Here is a 15,901-nt window from a genome sequence, read left to right as displayed (position 1 = left end):
TATCCCGAGTAGGACACCTAAGGGCGCCGCCAATGGCTCATCCTCGACAGGCACCTACGGTACCCGCAAGGCTTCGGATAGTGTTACGCTCTCTCGCGCCGCATGTTAACAAAATTGTGTGTGCGAACTATAATAGGTGCATACCAGCACTAATGCACCGGATCCATCAGAACTCCGCAGTTAAGCGTGCTTGGGCGAGAGTAGTACTAGGATGGGTGACCTCCTGGGAAGTCCTCGTGTTGCACCTTTTTTTTTTTTTTTTTAACGTCGTGCCGACCTTCATTCTTTAAATGACGCTATCCCGAGTAGGACACCTAAGGGCGAGCCGCAATGGCCTCATCCTCGACAGGCACCTACGGTACCCGCAAGGCTTCGCGGATAGTGTTACGCTCTCTCGCGCCGCATGGTTAACAAAATTGTGTGTGCGAACTATAATAGGTGCGATCATACCAGCACTAATGCACCGGATCCCATCAGAACTCCGCAGTTAAGCGTGCTTGGGCGAGAGTAGTACTAGGATGGGTGACCTCCTGGAAGTCCTCGTGTTGCACCTCTTTTTTTTTTTTTTTAACGTCGTGCCGACCTTCATTCTTTAAATGACGCTATCCCGAGTAGGACACCTAAGGGCGAGCCGCAATGGCCTCATCCTCGACAGGCACCTACGGTACCCGCAAGGCTTCGCAGATAGTGTTACGCTCTCTCGCGCCGCATGGTTAACAAAATTGTGTGTGCGAACTATAATAGGTGCGATCATACCAGCACTAATGCACCGGATCCCATCAGAACTCCGCAGTTAAGCGTGCTTGGGCGAGAGTAGTACTAGGATGGTGACCTCCTGGGAAGTCCTCGTGTTGCACCTCTTTTTTTTTTTTTTTTAACGTCGTGCCGACCTTCATTCTTTAAATGACGCTATCCCGAGTAGGACACCTAAGGGCGAGCCGCAATGGCCTCATCCTCGACAGGCACCTACGGTACCCGCAAGGCTTCGCGGATAGTGTTACGCTCTCTCGCGCCGCATGGTTAACAAAATTGTGTGTGCGAACTATAATAGGTGCGATCATACCAGCACTAATGCACCGGATCCCATCAGAACTCCGCAGTTAAGCGTGCTTGGGCGAGAGTAGTACTAGGATGGGTGACCTGGGAAGTCCTCGTGTTGCACCTCTTTTTTTTTTTTTTTTTAACGTCGTGCCGACCTTCATTCTTTAAATGACGCTATCCCGAGTAGGACACCTAAGGGCGAGCCGCAATGGCCTCATCCTCGACAGGCACCTACGGTACCCGCAAGGCTTCGCGGATAGTGTTACGCTCTCTCGCGCCGCATGGTTAACAAAATTGTGTGTGCGAACTATAATAGGTGCGATCATACCAGCACTAATGCACCGGATCCCATCAGAACTCCCAGTTAAGCGTGCTTGGGCGAGAGTAGTACTAGGATGGGTGACCTCCTGGGAAGTCCTCGTGTTGCACCTCTTTTTTTTTTTTTTTTTAACGTCGTGCCGACCTTCATTCTTTAAATGACGCTATCCCGAGTAGGACACCTAAGGGCGAGCCGCAATGGCCTCATCCTCGACAGGCACCTACGGTACCCGCAAGGCTTCGCGGATAGTGTTACGCTCTCTCGCGCCGCATGGTTAACAAAATTGTGTGTGCGAACTATAATAGGTGCGATCATACCAGCACTAATGCACCGGATCCCATCAGAACTCCGCAGTTAAGCGTGCTTGGGCGAGAGTAGTACTAGGATGGGTGACCTCTGGGAAGTCCTCGTGTTGCACCTCTTTTTTTTTTTTTTAACGTCGTGCCGACCTTCATTCTTTAAATGACGCTATCCCGAGTAGGACACCTAAGGGCGAGCCGCAATGGCCTCATCCTCGACAGGCACCTACGGTACCCGCAAGGCTTCGCGGATAGTGTTACGCTCTCTCGCGCCGCATGGTTAACAAAATTGTGTGTGCGAACTATAATAGGTGCGATCATACCAGCACTAATGCACCGGATCCCATCAGAACTCCGCAGTTAAGCGTGCTTGGGCGAGAGTAGTACTAGGATGGGTGACCTCTGGGAAGTCCTCGTGTTGCACCTCTTTTTTTTTTTTTTTAACGTCGTGCCGACCTTCATTCTTTAAATGACGCTATCCCGAGTAGGACACCTAAGGGCGAGCCGCAATGGCCTCATCCTCGACAGGCACCTACGGTACCCGCAAGGCTTCGCGGATAGTGTTACGCTCTCTCGCGCCGCATGGTTAACAAAATTGTGTGTGCGAACTATAATAGGTGCGATCATACCAGCACTAATGCACCGGATCCCATCAGAACTCCGCAGTTAAGCGTGCTTGGGCGAGAGTAGTACTAGGATGGGTGCTGGGAAGTCCTCGTGTTGCACCTTTTTTTTTTTTTTTTTTAACGTCGTGCCGACCTTCATTCTTTAAATGACGCTATCCCGAGTAGGACACCTAAGGGCGAGCCGCAATGGCCTCATCCTCGACAGGCACCTACGGTACCCGCAAGGCTTCGCGGATAGTGTTACGCTCTCTCGCGCCGCATGGTTAACAAAATTGTGTGTGCGAACTATAATAGGTGCGATCATACCAGCACTAATGCACCGGATCCCATCAGAACTCCGCAGTTAAGCGTGCTTGGGCGAGAGTAGTACTAGGATGGGTGACCTCTGGGAAGTCCTCGTGTTGCACCTTTTTTTTTTTTTTTAACGTCGTGCCGACCTTCATTCTTTAAATGACGCTATCCCGAGTAGGACACCTAAGGGCGAGCCGCAATGGCCTCATCCTCGACAGGCACCTACGGTACCCGCAAGGCTTCGCGGATAGTGTTACGCTCTCTCGCGCCCGCATGGTTAACAAAATTGTGTGTGCGAACTATAATAGGTGCGATCATACCAGCACTAATGCACCGGATCCCATCAGAACTCCGCAGTTAAGCGTGCTTGGGCGAGAGTAGTACTAGGATGGGCTGGGAAGTCCTCGTGTTGCACCTCTTTTTTTTTTTTTTTAACGTCGTGCCGACCTTCATTCTTTAAATGACGCTATCCCGAGTAGGACACCTAAGGGCGAGCCGCAATGGCCTCATCCTCGACAGGCACCTACGGTACCCGCAAGGCTTCGCGGATAGTGTTACGCTCTCTCGCGCCGCATGGTTAACAAAATTGTGTGTGCGAACTATAATAGGTGCGATCATACCAGCACTAATGCACCGGATCCCATCAGAACTCCGCAGTTAAGCGTGCTTGGGCGAGAGTAGTACTAGGATGGGCTGGGAAGTCCTCGTGTTGCACCTCTTTTTTTTTTTTTTTTAACGTCGTGCCGACCTTCATTCTTTAAATGACGCTATCCCGAGTAGGACACCTAAGGGCGAGCCGCAATGGCCTCATCCTCGACAGGCACCTACGGTACCCGCAAGGCTTCGCGGATAGTGTTACGCTCTCTCGCGCCGCATGGTTAACAAAATTGTGTGTGCGAACTATAATAGGTGCGATCATACCAGCACTAATGCACCGGATCCCATCAGAACTCCGCAGTTAAGCGTGCTTGGGCGAGAGTAGTACTAGGATGGGTGACCTCCTGGGAAGTCCTCGTGTTGCACCTCTTTTTTTTTTTTTTTTTTTTTAACGTCGTGCCGACCTTCATTCTTTAAATGACGCTATCCCGAGTAGGACACCTAAGGGCGAGCCGCAATGGCCTCATCCTCGACAGGCACCTACGGTACCCGCAAGGCTTCGCGGATAGTGTTACGCTCTCTCGCGCCGCATGGTTAACAAAATTGTGTGTGCGAACTATAATAGGTGCGATCATACCAGCACTAATGCACCGGATCCCATCAGAACTCCGCAGTTAAGCGTGCTTGGGCGAGAGTAGTACTAGGATGGTGACCTCCTGGGAAGTCCTCGTGTTGCACCTCTTTTTTTTTTTTTAACGTCGTGCCGACCTTCATTCTTTAAATGACGCTATCCCGAGTAGGACACCTAAGGGCGAGCCGCAATGGCCTCATCCTCGACAGGCACCTACGGTACCCGCAAGGCTTCGCGGATAGTGTTACGCTCTCTCGCGCCGCATGGTTAACAAAATTGTGTGTGCGAACTATAATAGGTGCGATCATACCAGCACTAATGCACCGGATCCCATCAGAACTCCGCAGTTAAGCGTGCTTGGGCGAGAGTAGTACTAGGATGGGTGACCTCCTGGGAAGTCCTCGTGTTGCACCTCTTTTTTTTTTTTTTTAACGTCGTGCCGACCTTCATTCTTTAAATGACGCTATCCCGAGTAGGACACCTAAGGGCGAGCCGCAATGGCCTCATCCTCGACAGGCACCTACGGTACCGCAAGGCTTCGCGGATAGTGTTACGCTCTCTCGCGCGCATGTTAACAAAATTGTGTGCGAACTATAATAGGTGCGATCATACCAGCACTAATGCACCGGATCCCATCAGAACTCCGCAGTTAAGCGTGCTTGGGCGAGAGTAGTACTAGGATGGGGCTGGGAAGTCCTCGTGTTGCACCCTTTTTTTTTTTTTTTTTAACGTCGTGCCGACCTTCATTCTTTAAATGACGCTATCCCGAGTAGGACACCTAAGGGCGAGCCGCAATGGCCTCATCCTCGACAGGCACCTACGGTACCCGCAAGGCTTCGCAGATAGTGTTACGCTCTCTCGCGCCGCATGGTTAACAAAATTGTGTGTGCGAACTATAATAGGTGCGATCATACCAGCACTAATGCACCGGATCCCATCAGAACTCCGCAGTTAAGCGTGCTTGGGCGAGAGTAGTACTAGGATGGTGACCTCCTGGGAAGTCCTCGTGTTGCACCTCTTTTTTTTTTTTTTTTAACGTCGTGCCGACCTTCATTCTTTAAATGACGCTATCCGAGTAGGACACCTAAGGGCGAGCCGCAATGGCCTCATCCTCGACAGGCACCTACGGTACCCGCAAGGCTTCGCGGATAGTGTTACGCTCTCTCGCGCCGCATGGTTAACAAAATTGTGTGTGCGAACTATAATAGGTGCGATCATACCAGCACTAATGCACCGGATCCCATCAGAACTCCGCAGTTAAGCGTGCTTGGGCGAGAGTAGTACTAGGATGGGTGACCTGGGAAGTCCTCGTGTTGCACCCTTTTTTTTTTTTTTTTAACGTCGTGCCGACCTTCATTCTTTAAATGACGCTATCCCGAGTAGGACACCTAAGGGCGAGCCGCAATGGCCTCATCCTCGACAGGCACCTACGGTACCCGCAAGGCTTCGCGGATAGTGTTACGCTCTCTCGCGCCGCATGGTTAACAAAATTGTGTGTGCGAACTATAATAGGTGCGATCATACCAGCACTAATGCACCGGATCCCATCAGAACTCCGCAGTTAAGCGTGCTTGGGCGAGAGTAGTACTAGGATGGGTGACCTCCTGGGAAGTCCTCGTGTTGCACCTCTTTTTTTTTTTTTTTTAACGTCGTGCCGACCTTCATTCTTTAAATGACGCTATCCCGAGTAGGACACCTAAGGGCGAGCCGCAATGGCCTCATCCTCGACAGGCACCTACGGTACCCGCAAGGCTTCGCGATAGTGTTACGCTCTCTCGCGCCGCATGGTTAACAAAATTGTGTGTGCGAACTATAATAGGTGCGATCATACCAGCACTAATGCACCGGATCCCATCAGAACTCCGCAGTTAAGCGTGCTTGGGCGAGAGTAGGACTGGGTGACCTGGGAAGTCCTCGTGTTGCACCTCTTTTTTTTTTTTTTTTAACGTCGTGCCGACCTTCATTCTTTAAATGACGCTATCCCGAGTAGGACACCTAAGGGCGAGCCGCAATGGCCTCATCCTCGACAGGCACCTACGGTACCCGCAAGGCTTCGCGGATAGTGTTACGCTCTCTCGCGCCGCATGGTTAACAAAATTGTGTGTGCGAACTATAATAGGTGCGATCATACCAGCACTAATGCACCGGATCCCATCAGAACTCCGCAGTTAAGCGTGCTTGGGCGAGAGTAGTACTAGGATGGGTGACCTCCTGGGAAGTCCTCGTGTTGCACCTCTTTTTTTTTTTTTTAACGTCGTGCCGACCTTCATTCTTTAAATGACGCTATCCCGAGTAGGACACCTAAGGGCGAGCCGCAATGGCCTCATCCTCGACAGGCACCTACGGTACCCGCAAGGCTTCGCGGATAGTGTTACGCTCTCTCGCGCCGCATGGTTAACAAAATTGTGTGTGCGAACTATAATAGGTGCGATCATACCAGCACTAATGCACCGGATCCCATCAGAACTCCGCAGTTAAGCGTGCTTGGGCGAGAGTAGTACTAGGATGGGTGACCTCTGGGAAGTCCTCGTGTTGCACCTCTTTTTTTTTTTTTTAACGTCGTGCCGACCTTCATTCTTTAAATGACGCTATCCCGAGTAGGACACCTAAGGGCGAGCCGCAATGGCCTCATCCTCGACAGGCACCTACGGTACCCGCAAGGCTTCGCAGATAGTGTTACGCTCTCTCGCGCCGCATGGTTAACAAAATTGTGTGTGCGAACTATAATAGGTGCGATCATACCAGCACTAATGCACCGGATCCCATCAGAACTCCGCAGTTAAGCGTGCTTGGGCGAGAGTAGTACTAGGATGGGTGACCTCCTGGGAAGTCCTCGTGTTGCACCTCTTTTTTTTTTTTTTAACGTCGTGCCGACCTTCATTCTTTAAATGACGCTATCCCGAGTAGGACACCTAAGGGCGAGCCGCAATGGCCTCATCCTCGACAGGCACCTACGGTACCCGCAAGGCTTCGCAGATAGTGTTACGCTCTCTCGCGCCGCATGGTTAACAAAATTGTGTGTGCGAACTATAATAGGTGCGATCATACCAGCACTAATGCACCGGATCCCATCAGAACTCCGCAGTTAAGCGTGCTTGGGCGAGAGTAGTACTAGGATGGGTGACCTCTGGGAAGTCCTCGTGTTGCACCCTTTTTTTTTTTTTTTAACGTCGTGCCGACCTTCATTCTTTAAATGACGCTATCCCGAGTAGGACACCTAAGGGCGAGCCGCAATGGCCTCATCCTCGACAGGCACCTACGGTACCCGCAAGGCTTCGCGGATAGTGTTACGCTCTCTCGCGCCGCATGGTTAACAAAATTGTGTGTGCGAACTATAATAGGTGCGATCATACCAGCACTAATGCACCGGATCCCATCAGAACTCCGCAGTTAAGCGTGCTTGGGCGAGAGTAGTACTAGGATGGGTGACCTCCTGGGAAGTCCTCGTGTTGCACCTCTTTTTTTTTTTTTTTAACGTCGTGCCGACCTTCATTCTTTAAATGACGCTATCCCGAGTAGGACACCTAAGGGCGAGCCGCAATGGCCTCATCCTCGACAGGCACCTACGGTACCCGCAAGGCTTCGCGGATAGTGTTACGCTCTCTCGCGCCGCATGGTTAACAAAATTGTGTGTGCGAACTATAATAGGTGCGATCATACCAGCACTAATGCACCGGATCCCATCAGAACTCCGCAGTTAAGCGTGCTTGGGCGAGAGTAGTACTAGGATGGGTGACCTCTGGGAAGTCCTCGTGTTGCACCTCTTTTTTTTTTTTTTTAACGTCGTGCCGACCTTCATTCTTTAAATGACGCTATCCCGAGTAGGACACCTAAGGGCGAGCCGCAATGGCCTCATCCTCGACAGGCACCTACGGTACCCGCAAGGCTTCGCGGATAGTGTTACGCTCTCTCGCGCCGCATGGTTAACAAAATTGTGTGTGCGAACTATAATAGGTGCGATCATACCAGCACTAATGCACCGGATCCCATCAGAACTCCGCAGTTAAGCGTGCTTGGGCGAGAGTAGTACTAGGATGGGTGACCTGGGAAGTCCTCGTGTTGCACCTCTTTTTTTTTTTTTTTAACGTCGTGCCGACCTTCATTCTTTAAATGACGCTATCCCGAGTAGGACACCTAAGGGCGAGCCGCAATGGCCTCATCCTCGACAGGCACCTACGGTACCCGCAAGGCTTCGCGGATAGTGTTACGCTCTCTCGCGCCGCATGGTTAACAAAATTGTGTGTGCGAACTATAATAGGTGCGATCATACCAGCACTAATGCACCGGATCCCATCAGAACTCCGCAGTTAAGCGTGCTTGGGCGAGAGTAGTACTAGGATGGGTGACCCTGGGAAGTCCTCGTGTTGCACCTCTTTTTTTTTTTTTTTAACGTCGTGCCGACCTTCATTCTTTAAATGACGCTATCCCGAGTAGGACACCTAAGGGCGAGCCGCAATGGCCTCATCCTCGACAGGCACCTACGGTACCCGCAAGGCTTCGCGGATAGTGTTACGCTCTCTCGCGCCGCATGGTTAACAAAATTGTGTGTGCGAACTATAATAGGTGCGATCATACCAGCACTAATGCACCGGATCCCATCAGAACTCCGCAGTTAAGCGTGCTTGGGCGAGAGTAGTACTAGGATGGGTGACCTCCTGGGAAGTCCTCGTGTTGCACCTCTTTTTTTTTTTTTTAACGTCGTGCCGACCTTCATTCTTTAAATGACGCTATCCCGAGTAGGACACCTAAGGGCGAGCCGCAATGGCCTCATCCTCGACAGGCACCTACGGTACCCGCAAGGCTTCGCGGATAGTGTTACGCTCTCTCGCGCCGCATGGTTAACAAAATTGTGTGTGCGAACTATAATAGGTGCGATCATACCAGCACTAATGCACCGGATCCCATCAGAACTCCGCAGTTAAGCGTGCTTGGGCGAGAGTAGTACTAGGATGGGTGACCTCCTGGGAAGTCCTCGTGTTGCACCTCTTTTTTTTTTTTTTAACGTCGTGCCGACCTTCATTCTTTAAATGACGCTATCCCGAGTAGGACACCTAAGGGCGAGCCGCAATGGCCTCATCCTCGACAGGCACCTACGGTACCCGCAAGGCTTCGCGGATAGTGTTACGCTCTCTCGCGCCGCATGGTTAACAAAATTGTGTGTGCGAACTATAATAGGTGCGATCATACCAGCACTAATGCACCGGATCCCATCAGAACTCCGCAGTTAAGCGTGCTTGGGCGAGAGTAGTACTAGGATGGGTGACCCTGGGAAGTCCTCGTGTTGCACCTCTTTTTTTTTTTTTTAACGTCGTGCCGACCTTCATTCTTTAAATGACGCTATCCCGAGTAGGACACCTAAGGGCGAGCCGCAATGGCCTCATCCTCGACAGGCACCTACGGTACCCGCAAGGCTTCGCGGATAGTGTTACGCTCTCTCGCGCCGCATGGTTAACAAAATTGTGTGTGCGAACTATAATAGGTGCGATCATACCAGCACTAATGCACCGGATCCCATCAGAACTCCGCAGTTAAGCGTGCTTGGGCGAGAGTAGTACTAGGATGGGTGACCTCCTGGGAAGTCCTCGTGTTGCACCTCTTTTTTTTTTTTTTTAACGTCGTGCCGACCTTCATTCTTTAAATGACGCTATCCCGAGTAGGACACCTAAGGGCGAGCCGCAATGGCCTCATCCTCGACAGGCACCTACGGTACCCGCAAGGCTTCGCGGATAGTGTTACGCTCTCTCGCGCCGCATGGTTAACAAAATTGTGTGTGCGAACTATAATAGGTGCGATCATACCAGCACTAATGCACCGGATCCCATCAGAACTCCGCAGTTAAGCGTGCTTGGGCGAGAGTAGTACTAGGATGGGTGCTGGGAAGTCCTCGTGTTGCACCTCTTTTTTTTTTTTTTAACGTCGTGCCGACCTTCATTCTTTAAATGACGCTATCCCGAGTAGGACACCTAAGGGCGAGCCGCAATGGCCTCATCCTCGACAGGCACCTACGGTACCCGCAAGGCTTCGCGGATAGTGTTACGCTCTCTCGCGCCGCATGGTTAACAAAATTGTGTGTGCGAACTATAATAGGTGCGATCATACCAGCACTAATGCACCGGATCCCATCAGAACTCCGCAGTTAAGCGTGCTTGGGCGAGAGTAGTACTAGGATGGGTGACCTCTGGGAAGTCCTCGTGTTGCACCTCTTTTTTTTTTTTTTAACGTCGTGCCGACCTTCATTCTTTAAATGACGCTATCCCGAGTAGGACACCTAAGGGCGAGCCGCAATGGCCTCATCCTCGACAGGCACCTACGGTACCCGCAAGGCTTCGCAGATAGTGTTACGCTCTCTCGCGCCGCATGGTTAACAAAATTGTGTGTGCGAACTATAATAGGTGCGATCATACCAGCACTAATGCACCGGATCCCATCAGAACTCCGCAGTTAAGCGTGCTTGGGCGAGAGTAGTACTAGGATGGGTGACCTCTGGGAAGTCCTCGTGTTGCACCTCTTTTTTTTTTTTTTTTAACGTCGTGCCGACCTTCATTCTTTAAATGACGCTATCCCGAGTAGGACACCTAAGGGCGAGCCGCAATGGCCTCATCCTCGACAGGCACCTACGGTACCCGCAAGGCTTCGCGGATAGTGTTACGCTCTCTCGCGCCGCATGGTTAACAAAATTGTGTGTGCGAACTATAATAGGTGCGATCATACCAGCACTAATGCACCGGATCCCATCAGAACTCCGCAGTTAAGCGTGCTTGGGCGAGAGTAGTACTAGGATGGGTGACCTGGGAAGTCCTCGTGTTGCACCTCTTTTTTTTTTTTTTAACGTCGTGCCGACCTTCATTCTTTAAATGACGCTATCCCGAGTAGGACACCTAAGGGCGAGCCGCAATGGCCTCATCCTCGACAGGCACCTACGGTACCCGCAAGGCTTCGCGGATAGTGTTACGCTCTCTCGCGCCGCATGGTTAACAAAATTGTGTGTGCGAACTATAATAGGTGCGATCATACCAGCACTAATGCACCGGATCCCATCAGAACTCCGCAGTTAAGCGTGCTTGGGCGAGAGTAGTACTAGGATGGGTGACCTCCTGGGAAGTCCTCGTGTTGCACCTCTTTTTTTTTTTTTTTAACGTCGTGCCGACCTTCATTCTTTAAATGACGCTATCCCGAGTAGGACACCTAAGGGCGAGCCGCAATGGCCTCATCCTCGACAGGCACCTACGGTACCCGCAAGGCTTCGCGATAGTGTTACGCTCTCTCGCGCCGCATGGTTAACAAAATTGTGTGTGCGAACTATAATAGGTGCGATCATACCAGCACTAATGCACCGGATCCCATCAGAACTCCGCAGTTAAGCGTGCTTGGGCGAGAGTAGTACTAGGATGGGTGACCTCCTGGGAAGTCCTCGTGTTGCACCTCTTTTTTTTTTTTTTTAACGTCGTGCCGACCTTCATTCTTTAAATGACGCTATCCCGAGTAGGACACCTAAGGGCGAGCCGCAATGGCCTCATCCTCGACAGGCACCTACGGTACCCGCAAGGCTTCGCGGATAGTGTTACGCTCTCTCGCGCCGCATGGTTAACAAAATTGTGTGTGCGAACTATAATAGGTGCGATCATACCAGCACTAATGCACCGGATCCCATCAGAACTCCGCAGTTAAGCGTGCTTGGGCGAGAGTAGTACTAGGATGGGTGCCTGGGAAGTCCTCGTGTTGCACCTCTTTTTTTTTTTTTTTAACGTCGTGCCGACCTTCATTCTTTAAATGACGCTATCCCGAGTAGGACACCTAAGGGCGAGCCGCAATGGCCTCATCCTCGACAGGCACCTACGGTACCCGCAAGGCTTCGCGGATAGTGTTACGCTCTCTCGCGCCGCATGGTTAACAAAATTGTGTGTGCGAACTATAATAGGTGCGATCATACCAGCACTAATGCACCGGATCCCATCAGAACTCCGCAGTTAAGCGTGCTTGGGCGAGAGTAGTACTAGGATGGGTGACCTCTGGGAAGTCCTCGTGTTGCACCTCTTTTTTTTTTTTTTTAACGTCGTGCCGACCTTCATTCTTTAAATGACGCTATCCCGAGTAGGACACCTAAGGGCGAGCCGCAATGGCCTCATCCTCGACAGGCACCTACGGTACCCGCAAGGCTTCGCAGATAGTGTTACGCTCTCTCGCGCCGCATGGTTAACAAAATTGTGTGTGCGAACTATAATAGGTGCGATCATACCAGCACTAATGCACCGGATCCCATCAGAACTCCGCAGTTAAGCGTGCTTGGGCGAGAGTAGTACTAGGATGGGTGACCTCCTGGGAAGTCCTCGTGTTGCACCTCTTTTTTTTTTTTTTTAACGTCGTGCCGACCTTCATTCTTTAAATGACGCTATCCCGAGTAGGACACCTAAGGGCGAGCCGCAATGGCCTCATCCTCGACAGGCACCTACGGTACCCGCAAGGCTTCGCGATAGTGTTACGCTCTCTCGCGCCGCATGGTTAACAAAATTGTGTGTGCGAACTATAATAGGTGCGATCATACCAGCACTAATGCACCGGATCCCATCAGAACTCCGCAGTTAAGCGTGCTTGGGCGAGAGTAGTACTAGGATGGGTGACCTGGGAAGTCCTCGTGTTGCACCTCTTTTTTTTTTTTTTTAACGTCGTGCCGACCTTCATTCTTTAAATGACGCTATCCCGAGTAGGACACCTAAGGGCGAGCCGCAATGGCCTCATCCTCGACAGGCACCTACGGTACCCGCAAGGCTTCGCGGATAGTGTTACGCTCTCTCGCGCCGCATGGTTAACAAAATTGTGTGTGCGAACTATAATAGGTGCGATCATACCAGCACTAATGCACCGGATCCCATCAGAACTCCGCAGTTAAGCGTGCTTGGGCGAGAGTAGTACTAGGATGGGTGACCTCCTGGGAAGTCCTCGTGTTGCACCTCTTTTTTTTTTTTTTAACGTCGTGCCGACCTTCATTCTTTAAATGACGCTATCCCGAGTAGGACACCTAAGGGCGAGCCGCAATGGCCTCATCCTCGACAGGCACCTACGGTACCCGCAAGGCTTCGCGATAGTGTTACGCTCTCTCGCGCCGCATGGTTAACAAAATTGTGTGTGCGAACTATAATAGGTGCGATCATACCAGCACTAATGCACCGGATCCCATCAGAACTCCGCAGTTAAGCGTGCTTGGGCGAGAGTAGTACTAGGATGGGTGACCTCCTGGGAAGTCCTCGTGTTGCACCTCTTTTTTTTTTTTTTTAACGTCGTGCCGACCTTCATTCTTTAAATGACGCTATCCCGAGTAGGACACCTAAGGGCGAGCCGCAATGGCCTCATCCTCGACAGGCACCTACGGTACCCGCAAGGCTTCGCGGATAGTGTTACGCTCTCTCGCGCCGCATGGTTAACAAAATTGTGTGTGCGAACTATAATAGGTGCGATCATACCAGCACTAATGCACCGGATCCCATCAGAACTCCGCAGTTAAGCGTGCTTGGGCGAGAGTAGTACTAGGATGGGTGACCTCCTGGGAAGTCCTCGTGTTGCACCTCTTTTTTTTTTTTTTTAACGTCGTGCCGACCTTCATTCTTTAAATGACGCTATCCCGAGTAGGACACCTAAGGGCGAGCCGCAATGGCCTCATCCTCGACAGGCACCTACGGTACCCGCAAGGCTTCGCGGATAGTGTTACGCTCTCTCGCGCCGCATGGTTAACAAAATTGTGTGTGCGAACTATAATAGGTGCGATCATACCAGCACTAATGCACCGGATCCCATCAGAACTCCGCAGTTAAGCGTGCTTGGGCGAGAGTAGTACTAGGATGGGTGCTGGGAAGTCCTCGTGTTGCACCTCTTTTTTTTTTTTTTTAACGTCGTGCCGACCTTCATTCTTTAAATGACGCTATCCCGAGTAGGACACCTAAGGGCGAGCCGCAATGGCCTCATCCTCGACAGGCACCTACGGTACCCGCAAGGCTTCGCGGATAGTGTTACGCTCTCTCGCGCCGCATGGTTAACAAAATTGTGTGTGCGAACTATAATAGGTGCGATCATACCAGCACTAATGCACCGGATCCCATCAGAACTCCGCAGTTAAGCGTGCTTGGGCGAGAGTAGTACTAGGATGGGTGACCTCCTGGGAAGTCCTCGTGTTGCACCTCTTTTTTTTTTTTTTAACGTCGTGCCGACCTTCATTCTTTAAATGACGCTATCCCGAGTAGGACACCTAAGGGCGAGCCGCAATGGCCTCATCCTCGACAGGCACCTACGGTACCCGCAAGGCTTCGCGGATAGTGTTACGCTCTCTCGCGCCGCATGGTTAACAAAATTGTGTGTGCGAACTATAATAGGTGCGATCATACCAGCACTAATGCACCGGATCCCATCAGAACTCCGCAGTTAAGCGTGCTTGGGCGAGAGTAGTACTAGGATGGGTGACCTGGGAAGTCCTCGTGTTGCACCTCTTTTTTTTTTTTTTAACGTCGTGCCGACCTTCATTCTTTAAATGACGCTATCCCGAGTAGGACACCTAAGGGCGAGCCGCAATGGCCTCATCCTCGACAGGCACCTACGGTACCCGCAAGGCTTCGCGATAGTGTTACGCTCTCTCGCGCCGCATGGTTAACAAAATTGTGTGTGCGAACTATAATAGGTGCGATCATACCAGCACTAATGCACCGGATCCCATCAGAACTCCGCAGTTAAGCGTGCTTGGGCGAGAGTAGTACTAGGATGGGTGACCTCCTGGGAAGTCCTCGTGTTGCACCTCTTTTTTTTTTTTTTTAACGTCGTGCCGACCTTCATTCTTTAAATGACGCTATCCCGAGTAGGACACCTAAGGGCGAGCCGCAATGGCCTCATCCTCGACAGGCACCTACGGTACCCGCAAGGCTTCGCGGATAGTGTTACGCTCTCTCGCGCCGCATGGTTAACAAAATTGTGTGTGCGAACTATAATAGGTGCGATCATACCAGCACTAATGCACCGGATCCCATCAGAACTCCGCAGTTAAGCGTGCTTGGGCGAGAGTAGTACTAGGATGGGTGACCTCTGGGAAGTCCTCGTGTTGCACCTTTTTTTTTTTTTTTAACGTCGTGCCGACCTTCATTCTTTAAATGACGCTATCCCGAGTAGGACACCTAAGGGCGAGCCGCAATGGCCTCATCCTCGACAGGCACCTACGGTACCCGCAAGGCTTCGCGGATAGTGTTACGCTCTCTCGCGCCGCATGGTTAACAAAATTGTGTGTGCGAACTATAATAGGTGCGATCATACCAGCACTAATGCACCGGATCCCATCAGAACTCCGCAGTTAAGCGTGCTTGGGCGAGAGTAGTACTAGGATGGGTGACCTCCTGGGAAGTCCTCGTGTTGCACTCTTTTTTTTTTTTTTTTAACGTCGTGCCGACCTTCATTCTTTAAATGACGCTATCCCGAGTAGGACACCTAAGGGCGAGCCGCAATGGCCTCATCCTCGACAGGCACCTACGGTACCCGCAAGGCTTCGCGGATAGTGTTACGCTCTCTCGCGCCGCATGGTTAACAAAATTGTGTGTGCGAACTATAATAGGTGCGATCATACCAGCACTAATGCACCGGATCCCATCAGAACTCCGCAGTTAAGCGTGCTTGGGCGAGAGTAGTACTAGGATGGGTGACCTCCTGGGAAGTCCTCGTGTTGCACCTCTTTTTTTTTTTTTTTAACGTCGTGCCGACCTTCATTCTTTAAATGACGCTATCCCGAGTAGGACACCTAAGGGCGAGCCGCAATGGCCTCATCCTCGACAGGCACCTACGGTACCCGCAAGGCTTCGCGGATAGTGTTACGCTCTCTCGCGCCGCATGGTTAACAAAATTGTGTGTGCGAACTATAATAGGTGCGATCATACCAGCACTAATGCACCGGATCCCATCAGAACTCCGCAGTTAAGCGTGCTTGGGCGAGAGTAGTACTAGGATGGGTGACCTCCTGGGAAGTCCTCGTGTTGCACCTCTTTTTTTTTTTTTTTAACGTCGTGCCGACCTTCATTCTTTAAATGACGCTATCCCGAGTAGGACACCTAAGGGCGAGCCGCAATGGCCTCAT

The 15,901-nt window shown here is 51.3% G+C and overlaps 48 non-coding genes and 4 pseudogenes across 48 annotated transcripts; all 52 read left to right on the top strand.

Moving 5' to 3' along the window:
* Positions 1 to 134: 134 nt before the first annotated feature.
* On the top strand, positions 135 to 248 carry LOC114926592 (5S ribosomal RNA). The gene has a single exon (XR_003817023.1). It is a non-coding gene; the product is annotated as a 5S ribosomal RNA (ribosomal RNA).
* A 188-nt stretch (positions 249 to 436) lies between these two features.
* LOC114926278 (5S ribosomal RNA) lies at positions 437 to 554 on the top strand. Its single transcript, XR_003816721.1, has one exon. It is a non-coding gene; the product is annotated as a 5S ribosomal RNA (ribosomal RNA).
* Positions 555 to 742: 188 nt separating this feature from the next.
* On the top strand, positions 743 to 860 carry LOC114926393 (5S ribosomal RNA). The gene has a single exon (XR_003816837.1). It is a non-coding gene; the product is annotated as a 5S ribosomal RNA (ribosomal RNA).
* Positions 861 to 1,049: 189 nt separating this feature from the next.
* LOC114926464 (5S ribosomal RNA) lies at positions 1,050 to 1,165 on the top strand. Its single transcript, XR_003816908.1, has one exon. It is a non-coding gene; the product is annotated as a 5S ribosomal RNA (ribosomal RNA).
* A 190-nt stretch (positions 1,166 to 1,355) lies between these two features.
* On the top strand, positions 1,356 to 1,473 carry LOC114926483 (5S ribosomal RNA). Its single transcript, XR_003816927.1, has one exon. It is a non-coding gene; the product is annotated as a 5S ribosomal RNA (ribosomal RNA).
* A 190-nt stretch (positions 1,474 to 1,663) lies between these two features.
* LOC114926336 (5S ribosomal RNA) lies at positions 1,664 to 1,781 on the top strand. Its single transcript, XR_003816779.1, has one exon. It is a non-coding gene; the product is annotated as a 5S ribosomal RNA (ribosomal RNA).
* Positions 1,782 to 1,968: 187 nt separating this feature from the next.
* LOC114926335 (5S ribosomal RNA) lies at positions 1,969 to 2,086 on the top strand. Its single transcript, XR_003816778.1, has one exon. It is a non-coding gene; the product is annotated as a 5S ribosomal RNA (ribosomal RNA).
* Positions 2,087 to 2,274: 188 nt separating this feature from the next.
* LOC114926574 (5S ribosomal RNA) lies at positions 2,275 to 2,388 on the top strand. Its single transcript, XR_003817016.1, has one exon. It is a non-coding gene; the product is annotated as a 5S ribosomal RNA (ribosomal RNA).
* A 189-nt stretch (positions 2,389 to 2,577) lies between these two features.
* On the top strand, positions 2,578 to 2,695 carry LOC114926382 (5S ribosomal RNA). Its single transcript, XR_003816826.1, has one exon. It is a non-coding gene; the product is annotated as a 5S ribosomal RNA (ribosomal RNA).
* A 187-nt stretch (positions 2,696 to 2,882) lies between these two features.
* On the top strand, positions 2,883 to 2,994 carry LOC114926579 (5S ribosomal RNA; annotated as a pseudogene).
* Positions 2,995 to 3,182: 188 nt separating this feature from the next.
* LOC114926578 (5S ribosomal RNA) lies at positions 3,183 to 3,294 on the top strand (annotated as a pseudogene).
* Positions 3,295 to 3,483: 189 nt separating this feature from the next.
* LOC114926740 (5S ribosomal RNA) lies at positions 3,484 to 3,602 on the top strand. The gene has a single exon (XR_003817162.1). It is a non-coding gene; the product is annotated as a 5S ribosomal RNA (ribosomal RNA).
* Positions 3,603 to 3,796: 194 nt separating this feature from the next.
* Positions 3,797 to 3,914, top strand: LOC114926392 (5S ribosomal RNA). The gene has a single exon (XR_003816836.1). It is a non-coding gene; the product is annotated as a 5S ribosomal RNA (ribosomal RNA).
* Positions 3,915 to 4,100: 186 nt separating this feature from the next.
* LOC114926739 (5S ribosomal RNA) lies at positions 4,101 to 4,219 on the top strand. The gene has a single exon (XR_003817160.1). It is a non-coding gene; the product is annotated as a 5S ribosomal RNA (ribosomal RNA).
* Positions 4,220 to 4,402: 183 nt separating this feature from the next.
* Positions 4,403 to 4,515, top strand: LOC114926591 (5S ribosomal RNA; annotated as a pseudogene).
* A 189-nt stretch (positions 4,516 to 4,704) lies between these two features.
* Positions 4,705 to 4,822, top strand: LOC114926391 (5S ribosomal RNA). The gene has a single exon (XR_003816835.1). It is a non-coding gene; the product is annotated as a 5S ribosomal RNA (ribosomal RNA).
* A 188-nt stretch (positions 4,823 to 5,010) lies between these two features.
* On the top strand, positions 5,011 to 5,126 carry LOC114926501 (5S ribosomal RNA). The gene has a single exon (XR_003816945.1). It is a non-coding gene; the product is annotated as a 5S ribosomal RNA (ribosomal RNA).
* A 188-nt stretch (positions 5,127 to 5,314) lies between these two features.
* On the top strand, positions 5,315 to 5,433 carry LOC114926738 (5S ribosomal RNA). The gene has a single exon (XR_003817159.1). It is a non-coding gene; the product is annotated as a 5S ribosomal RNA (ribosomal RNA).
* Positions 5,434 to 5,621: 188 nt separating this feature from the next.
* LOC114926598 (5S ribosomal RNA) lies at positions 5,622 to 5,732 on the top strand (annotated as a pseudogene).
* Positions 5,733 to 5,921: 189 nt separating this feature from the next.
* LOC114926737 (5S ribosomal RNA) lies at positions 5,922 to 6,040 on the top strand. The gene has a single exon (XR_003817158.1). It is a non-coding gene; the product is annotated as a 5S ribosomal RNA (ribosomal RNA).
* A 187-nt stretch (positions 6,041 to 6,227) lies between these two features.
* On the top strand, positions 6,228 to 6,345 carry LOC114926334 (5S ribosomal RNA). Its single transcript, XR_003816777.1, has one exon. It is a non-coding gene; the product is annotated as a 5S ribosomal RNA (ribosomal RNA).
* Positions 6,346 to 6,532: 187 nt separating this feature from the next.
* LOC114926736 (5S ribosomal RNA) lies at positions 6,533 to 6,651 on the top strand. Its single transcript, XR_003817157.1, has one exon. It is a non-coding gene; the product is annotated as a 5S ribosomal RNA (ribosomal RNA).
* Positions 6,652 to 6,838: 187 nt separating this feature from the next.
* On the top strand, positions 6,839 to 6,956 carry LOC114926443 (5S ribosomal RNA). Its single transcript, XR_003816887.1, has one exon. It is a non-coding gene; the product is annotated as a 5S ribosomal RNA (ribosomal RNA).
* Positions 6,957 to 7,143: 187 nt separating this feature from the next.
* LOC114926735 (5S ribosomal RNA) lies at positions 7,144 to 7,262 on the top strand. Its single transcript, XR_003817156.1, has one exon. It is a non-coding gene; the product is annotated as a 5S ribosomal RNA (ribosomal RNA).
* Positions 7,263 to 7,450: 188 nt separating this feature from the next.
* Positions 7,451 to 7,568, top strand: LOC114926332 (5S ribosomal RNA). The gene has a single exon (XR_003816775.1). It is a non-coding gene; the product is annotated as a 5S ribosomal RNA (ribosomal RNA).
* A 188-nt stretch (positions 7,569 to 7,756) lies between these two features.
* Positions 7,757 to 7,872, top strand: LOC114926463 (5S ribosomal RNA). Its single transcript, XR_003816907.1, has one exon. It is a non-coding gene; the product is annotated as a 5S ribosomal RNA (ribosomal RNA).
* Positions 7,873 to 8,060: 188 nt separating this feature from the next.
* Positions 8,061 to 8,177, top strand: LOC114926435 (5S ribosomal RNA). The gene has a single exon (XR_003816879.1). It is a non-coding gene; the product is annotated as a 5S ribosomal RNA (ribosomal RNA).
* A 188-nt stretch (positions 8,178 to 8,365) lies between these two features.
* On the top strand, positions 8,366 to 8,484 carry LOC114926734 (5S ribosomal RNA). Its single transcript, XR_003817154.1, has one exon. It is a non-coding gene; the product is annotated as a 5S ribosomal RNA (ribosomal RNA).
* Positions 8,485 to 8,671: 187 nt separating this feature from the next.
* LOC114926733 (5S ribosomal RNA) lies at positions 8,672 to 8,790 on the top strand. The gene has a single exon (XR_003817153.1). It is a non-coding gene; the product is annotated as a 5S ribosomal RNA (ribosomal RNA).
* A 187-nt stretch (positions 8,791 to 8,977) lies between these two features.
* LOC114926434 (5S ribosomal RNA) lies at positions 8,978 to 9,094 on the top strand. The gene has a single exon (XR_003816878.1). It is a non-coding gene; the product is annotated as a 5S ribosomal RNA (ribosomal RNA).
* A 187-nt stretch (positions 9,095 to 9,281) lies between these two features.
* On the top strand, positions 9,282 to 9,400 carry LOC114926732 (5S ribosomal RNA). The gene has a single exon (XR_003817152.1). It is a non-coding gene; the product is annotated as a 5S ribosomal RNA (ribosomal RNA).
* Positions 9,401 to 9,588: 188 nt separating this feature from the next.
* Positions 9,589 to 9,702, top strand: LOC114926565 (5S ribosomal RNA). The gene has a single exon (XR_003817009.1). It is a non-coding gene; the product is annotated as a 5S ribosomal RNA (ribosomal RNA).
* Positions 9,703 to 9,889: 187 nt separating this feature from the next.
* Positions 9,890 to 10,007, top strand: LOC114926331 (5S ribosomal RNA). Its single transcript, XR_003816774.1, has one exon. It is a non-coding gene; the product is annotated as a 5S ribosomal RNA (ribosomal RNA).
* A 187-nt stretch (positions 10,008 to 10,194) lies between these two features.
* LOC114926330 (5S ribosomal RNA) lies at positions 10,195 to 10,312 on the top strand. Its single transcript, XR_003816773.1, has one exon. It is a non-coding gene; the product is annotated as a 5S ribosomal RNA (ribosomal RNA).
* A 189-nt stretch (positions 10,313 to 10,501) lies between these two features.
* LOC114926462 (5S ribosomal RNA) lies at positions 10,502 to 10,617 on the top strand. Its single transcript, XR_003816906.1, has one exon. It is a non-coding gene; the product is annotated as a 5S ribosomal RNA (ribosomal RNA).
* A 187-nt stretch (positions 10,618 to 10,804) lies between these two features.
* LOC114926731 (5S ribosomal RNA) lies at positions 10,805 to 10,923 on the top strand. Its single transcript, XR_003817151.1, has one exon. It is a non-coding gene; the product is annotated as a 5S ribosomal RNA (ribosomal RNA).
* A 187-nt stretch (positions 10,924 to 11,110) lies between these two features.
* LOC114926729 (5S ribosomal RNA) lies at positions 11,111 to 11,229 on the top strand. Its single transcript, XR_003817148.1, has one exon. It is a non-coding gene; the product is annotated as a 5S ribosomal RNA (ribosomal RNA).
* A 188-nt stretch (positions 11,230 to 11,417) lies between these two features.
* On the top strand, positions 11,418 to 11,532 carry LOC114926532 (5S ribosomal RNA). The gene has a single exon (XR_003816976.1). It is a non-coding gene; the product is annotated as a 5S ribosomal RNA (ribosomal RNA).
* A 188-nt stretch (positions 11,533 to 11,720) lies between these two features.
* On the top strand, positions 11,721 to 11,838 carry LOC114926329 (5S ribosomal RNA). Its single transcript, XR_003816772.1, has one exon. It is a non-coding gene; the product is annotated as a 5S ribosomal RNA (ribosomal RNA).
* A 188-nt stretch (positions 11,839 to 12,026) lies between these two features.
* LOC114926728 (5S ribosomal RNA) lies at positions 12,027 to 12,145 on the top strand. The gene has a single exon (XR_003817147.1). It is a non-coding gene; the product is annotated as a 5S ribosomal RNA (ribosomal RNA).
* A 187-nt stretch (positions 12,146 to 12,332) lies between these two features.
* On the top strand, positions 12,333 to 12,448 carry LOC114926461 (5S ribosomal RNA). Its single transcript, XR_003816905.1, has one exon. It is a non-coding gene; the product is annotated as a 5S ribosomal RNA (ribosomal RNA).
* Positions 12,449 to 12,636: 188 nt separating this feature from the next.
* Positions 12,637 to 12,755, top strand: LOC114926727 (5S ribosomal RNA). Its single transcript, XR_003817146.1, has one exon. It is a non-coding gene; the product is annotated as a 5S ribosomal RNA (ribosomal RNA).
* A 186-nt stretch (positions 12,756 to 12,941) lies between these two features.
* On the top strand, positions 12,942 to 13,060 carry LOC114926726 (5S ribosomal RNA). Its single transcript, XR_003817145.1, has one exon. It is a non-coding gene; the product is annotated as a 5S ribosomal RNA (ribosomal RNA).
* A 188-nt stretch (positions 13,061 to 13,248) lies between these two features.
* LOC114926725 (5S ribosomal RNA) lies at positions 13,249 to 13,367 on the top strand. The gene has a single exon (XR_003817144.1). It is a non-coding gene; the product is annotated as a 5S ribosomal RNA (ribosomal RNA).
* Positions 13,368 to 13,555: 188 nt separating this feature from the next.
* On the top strand, positions 13,556 to 13,669 carry LOC114926564 (5S ribosomal RNA). Its single transcript, XR_003817008.1, has one exon. It is a non-coding gene; the product is annotated as a 5S ribosomal RNA (ribosomal RNA).
* Positions 13,670 to 13,857: 188 nt separating this feature from the next.
* Positions 13,858 to 13,976, top strand: LOC114926724 (5S ribosomal RNA). The gene has a single exon (XR_003817143.1). It is a non-coding gene; the product is annotated as a 5S ribosomal RNA (ribosomal RNA).
* A 187-nt stretch (positions 13,977 to 14,163) lies between these two features.
* LOC114926460 (5S ribosomal RNA) lies at positions 14,164 to 14,279 on the top strand. The gene has a single exon (XR_003816904.1). It is a non-coding gene; the product is annotated as a 5S ribosomal RNA (ribosomal RNA).
* A 186-nt stretch (positions 14,280 to 14,465) lies between these two features.
* Positions 14,466 to 14,584, top strand: LOC114926723 (5S ribosomal RNA). Its single transcript, XR_003817142.1, has one exon. It is a non-coding gene; the product is annotated as a 5S ribosomal RNA (ribosomal RNA).
* A 188-nt stretch (positions 14,585 to 14,772) lies between these two features.
* On the top strand, positions 14,773 to 14,890 carry LOC114926381 (5S ribosomal RNA). Its single transcript, XR_003816825.1, has one exon. It is a non-coding gene; the product is annotated as a 5S ribosomal RNA (ribosomal RNA).
* Positions 14,891 to 15,076: 186 nt separating this feature from the next.
* On the top strand, positions 15,077 to 15,195 carry LOC114926261 (5S ribosomal RNA). Its single transcript, XR_003816704.1, has one exon. It is a non-coding gene; the product is annotated as a 5S ribosomal RNA (ribosomal RNA).
* A 188-nt stretch (positions 15,196 to 15,383) lies between these two features.
* LOC114926722 (5S ribosomal RNA) lies at positions 15,384 to 15,502 on the top strand. The gene has a single exon (XR_003817141.1). It is a non-coding gene; the product is annotated as a 5S ribosomal RNA (ribosomal RNA).
* Positions 15,503 to 15,690: 188 nt separating this feature from the next.
* On the top strand, positions 15,691 to 15,809 carry LOC114926721 (5S ribosomal RNA). Its single transcript, XR_003817140.1, has one exon. It is a non-coding gene; the product is annotated as a 5S ribosomal RNA (ribosomal RNA).
* The last annotated feature ends 92 nt before the right edge of the window (positions 15,810 to 15,901 follow it).

The sequence above is a fragment of the Arachis hypogaea genome, unplaced genomic scaffold (genome assembly GCF_003086295.3).
Source record: "Arachis hypogaea cultivar Tifrunner unplaced genomic scaffold, arahy.Tifrunner.gnm2.J5K5 arahy.Tifrunner.gnm2.scaffold_32, whole genome shotgun sequence".
NCBI lineage: Eukaryota > Viridiplantae > Streptophyta > Magnoliopsida > Fabales > Fabaceae > Arachis > Arachis hypogaea.
Note: the sequence above shows the minus strand (reverse complement) of the source record. Positions and strands in the feature narration are given on the sequence as shown.